At 44.2% G+C, this 4880-nt stretch overlaps 1 pseudogene; it reads right to left on the reverse strand.

Moving 5' to 3' along the window:
• Nucleotides 1-3980: 3980 nt before the first annotated feature.
• On the reverse strand, nt 3981-4661 carry LOC136613958 (eukaryotic translation initiation factor 3 subunit K pseudogene; annotated as a pseudogene).
• Between the last annotated feature and the right edge of the window lie 219 nt (nt 4662-4880).

Below are 4880 nucleotides of genomic sequence, written 5' to 3' on the forward strand. Positions count from 1 at the left end.
GAAATAATTTAGAAGACATATAATTATATTTTTTTTTATGTATTTGCCAAATTACTGGCATGAAAACATTGATAAAGCTGCTTCATTATCTGGATCAAAATCAGCATCTACAGAATTGGCCACAGTGTAATAAGCTGGAAAAACATGTTAGAATATGGACATAGACAGGGGCTGATAGGTCATTGAGAGATCCCAGTGGGCTGCTCAAGTCGTGCGGCCACTGCAGCCATTTTTTAAATTTAGTTGTGGAAGTGCATTAAAATATAAAAAACACCGACCGTGTTTCCACGAAAATAAGCCCTACCCCGCTTTTCGGAGAAGGCTTGAAATATAAACCCAATCCGAAATTAAGTCTGAGCTAAACTATATGGAAAAAAAACCCAAAATATCAATACTCACCTGGCCGGCGGCATCTGAGTACCTCACGCTGGTCTCCGGCTCTGTGGCACTCAGCGTAGACACAGCACTCTTTTTCTGGTTACCCCGCCTCCAGCAAGCGAGTGCTGTGATTGGATCGAGAGCCAGCCAATCACAGCCGGCACTTGATCATTCACAGCATTTCAGTGAATGACATCACTGAATGGCTGCGATCGGTTCATCAAGCACCAGCTCTGATTGGCTGAGCCAGCAGTGCTCGTGATCCAATCACAGCACTTGCTTGCTGGAGGCAGAGTATTCAAAGCCACATCACCAGAAAGAGAGTGATATGTCAGTGCAGAGGACGCAGAAGCCTGCGCAGTGCCAGAGACCAGCGCAAGGGTCTCAGACACCGCCGGCCAGGTGAGTATAACCCCCCCCCCCCGCCCCGCCTAATAAAAAAGAAACTGTGCCTCTTTTTTAGGAGAAAAATTTATATAAGACAGTGTCTTATTTTGGGGGAAACACGGTATCACCTTTGTCAAGCCTCCTGGCCTCTGCAGTCTGCACCACACTGGTCACCAACTGTCTTCCAGGTAGAGTTATTATGTGACAAGCACACATGACCACTGCAGCCACTCCTTGGCCTCTGCATTGGTGAGGCTGAGGAGTGGCTGCAGTGATCATGTGATCATGCTACGTGGAAGTCAATGGGGAACCTGTGTCACATGGACTGCAGAAGTCCAGAGAAATAACAGAGGTGATGGGGTGGATTGGCCATTGAACCCACCCAGAGAAATCCCAGCAGGCCAGTCAAGTCCTGGGACGAGTGCAGAGGTGGCCATTTAAAAAAAAATTGTTGTTGCAGAAATGCACTAAAATGTAAAAACAGCTATACTCATCCCTGTCCTCCCTCCTGGATTCTGCAGTTTGCACCGCACTGGTCACCCACTTGTTAAAAAGTCACATTGTTTTAAAGGAATGCTGCCATCCAATAGGTGGCGCCGCAGAGGTATTTTTCCAGCTTCCTTATTTGCATAAATTACCCAGAGGAGCTAGCGTGGCCTTATAAGTCTCCTCACTCACCTTCTAGGTCTTCTCACACCCCTCTTTGGGTGCTCTCCTTAAGGAGACACAACACCCCTCCTGACCAATGTAGAATAATTAACACCAAGCAAAAAACTGCATTAAATAGAAGTAAATATGCTGTAATTATACATATAATTCATAAAGTAACCAAACAAGCAAAACTTCCACCCTACTTCCGAGTGAATGACCTTACAAACAATAAACCGGGAGCTCATTATATTATCTACAGTTGTCCTTCATCGCTTGTTACCCGTGATCCTCATCTTCTGCACATTGTGGTCTCCATGGATACTCTGTATTAAAAGTACGAGGTTTCATAACAATAAAAGTAATGAGATTTGGATGCATTGGTTATTTGAGATGTCAAAGTAACAACTTGACCCAAAAGAACCATGACAAGGTGGACTGAAAAGATCTGCAGACTATACTTTGTATTTCAGTTGCAATCAACATAAATCCTTCAAATGCCTAGAATGGATATGACTGCAATAAGTTCTCAGCTCTGAGATACACTGTCTGACAGAGAAAATGCCCCACTGTTAAGAAACGCTCAAAATGGGACTGAAGTTCTGAACAATTTTAAACAATTTCATATCTCATTTAACCCTATAACCAGGATGATCGGTAAGTGATGGGGCGGCCATGTTGGGCGATACAATTGTTAACGTGATGTGGGATCAATTCTATGAGAGCTGGAATACCGTCCTGGGGTCCTGCTGACCACGTGGTAGTAACCACAGTCCATCTTCATTACAAGCCTCTGGGAAAGTGATCACTCCACGTCCAATTGTGTCCCATAGAGATCTGGAGATTGTGTTGGCCAAGGGATCACTTGGACACCTTTCAGAGGATGCCTGCTGATATTGGCTATGTGGGGCCAACGTTATCCTGCTGGATATGGTAGTGCAGCGGGGTGCAGCACCTCATCAACATAACAACGTATTGTCAATGTGCCCCTCATGCATACAAAAGATAGTTGGCTATTGATGCTGATGGTACCAAAAACCAAGGCTCCACAATAACAAGCTGTATGACCATCAAAAATGGTGAAAGGATCAACCAGCTTGTCACATTGTTTCCAGACCCTTATGCAGTGATCATCATTGCTGAGACAGAGTCTCCATTCATCATGCCAGGTAGCTTGGGAGCAACACCACTGCAAGCATTCATGAACTGCCAGTGTGAACGGCAGTCTTTTCAATGGATGGCTTGGTCTGAGTGGTCTGGCCGCACGGTCCTGCTGACTTTCGGGGGTGACAACACTAAAATGGAAAGTTGGATAAGTATAAGAAATACCTCCTGGACTCCAGGCAACCTGCCATATAAGCACCATAACTTAGTTTATTGTGTTCATACCTAGGGACAGGTTCCCTTTAAAAGATTTTCCAGGCAGCGTCCACTGTCACAGCCAGGATTGCAGGCACAGTTCTCATTGAAATCAATAGGAACTGCACCTGCAATTAAAAGTGCAGCTCCTATTGATTTTAATGAAAGCTGCAAGTACGAGCGCTGGCCACTACACATGAGTTGGAGAAGCACCCACTGCCTGCAGCCACCACTAGAGGGAGCTTAGGAGCTCACTGCATACTGGTTCTACATTGAACTCAATAATTTCACAGTATACAGTAAACTTCCCCTAGTGGCCGCTACAGGAAGTCAGAATTTTATCGTTCATCTCTTTGTCTATGTAGGGCATGTGGAGCTCTGGATAAGAAATACAGCGTTCTGATTGCTATGAAGATATATTATCTTGCGATAAGAAAATTATCAGCACAGAATGTTGGACCTATTTAAGCCACAAAAAAAGGGAAATGGTGTTCACCAGTAAACAGTCACCCTAATTACATAAATGTAAAAGCCACTTAAATCCTTCGGACCACGATGGAGCAGATTTACTAATCCTCTCTAAGAGTTAGACAGTCCAAATATAAGGTCCTTTTACATGAGCTACGAACACTTGTTTACCCAACAATCGTACTGTGTGAAAGCTTAAACAATCTACCAAATGAGTAAACGCTTGTCCGTTGGCTGATCTTGTCATGTAGGTGAGCATGGTCAGCTGCACATCTCCCTGTGTAAGGGAGAATTCACACGGGTGGTTTTCACGTGCTATATCTGACCAATTGCAACATGCTCAGATATTGTGTTAAAGTGACCAATTGATCTCAATGATGTAATTCACATGAGTGATTTTTCTCTCGGACTGATAGCCCAAGATAGAAAAATCACTGCATGTCTTATTTTTGGGTGATACTTGTGTAAGAATTGCCATTCCTTCCTACGGTAGGAAAAAAAATGGTGTTGCACATAAATGTGAGGTCCATGCAAGTGCGATGTGATTCACTATTGAAAAACATAGTTTTCATGCGCAGGACAAACGCAGGTGAAAATCGCATGTGGTGTGAGGCGATGCGTTCTTTTCACAAAATGCATCGCACTTGCAGGCCAAAGTCGCAGGTTTTTTTTTTTGTGTGGATTAATTCTGCTTTTATTACCAGTTGTAACATTTGGTCTGTACATAAACTAGTTTATTCTCTTCAATTAGAAAGTCAAGAAGATGCCATGATTCCGGAGATACTATCAAAATCGATCTTCTCCACAATATTTTTCGGTTTGATATTCTCCTCCTTTTTGCAGATGAAGATTTTGCCGTTTTCTGCTTCCGTCCAGCCATATTTGCTCATCCAGACTCTGAGTTGGGGTTCTGACAAATCTCCCAGCATCTCAGCCAAAAGCCACCGGTCAATGTGCTGGTAGGTGATCCCCACAACGTGGCAGATAAATTTTCTAACAGAATCCTCAAACCCAACGATACCGTCTAGAAGATTGAGATTCTCATCTAATGCTTGCCAGAATGCCTGAAAGTGACAGGTCTCTAGAAGATCCCCCAAATACAGGATCTGTCGGATTGGACGCTCCTCTTGATGAGTCTGGTCGATCATACACTTGCACAGTGTGAAGTCTGTGTGGGGGAGGTTGGTCAGCGCTTTGAGCAGGATCTGAGCAGTGACTGTAGTCTGGAAGAAAGCGGGATTGAACTGATAGAGCTTTAGTACGGCCAGCTTTGCTTCCAGGTCGTAGGCATTCTCCTTAGACTGGATCTCCACGTAGCGCTCCAATGTTGACAAGTTTTCTGGATTGTATCTGTCGATGTCCCGTAGTAATTTTCCCACGTTTGCTCTCATCTGCTCAAACGAGGCCATGTTGTCTCTAGATAGGGGGATGCAAAAGCAAGTCGCAGGTTTAAAAGTGCGATCTTCATCCAACTTTCTTAAACAGATATCGCACTTACCAGTGTGAAAGCCACCTAAATGGGGAGATATGCGTTAATCAATGAGAGCTGTATGGGGGCAAACAATTGTATTAGCGATCAGTTAACCCCTTCGAGCAAACAATCTGCCCGTGTACACGGACGGAACAAGCGCCGACTGACA

Source organism: Eleutherodactylus coqui, chromosome 1 (genome assembly GCF_035609145.1).
Source record: "Eleutherodactylus coqui strain aEleCoq1 chromosome 1, aEleCoq1.hap1, whole genome shotgun sequence".
In the NCBI taxonomy this organism is placed as follows: Eukaryota; Metazoa; Chordata; class Amphibia; order Anura; family Eleutherodactylidae; genus Eleutherodactylus; species Eleutherodactylus coqui.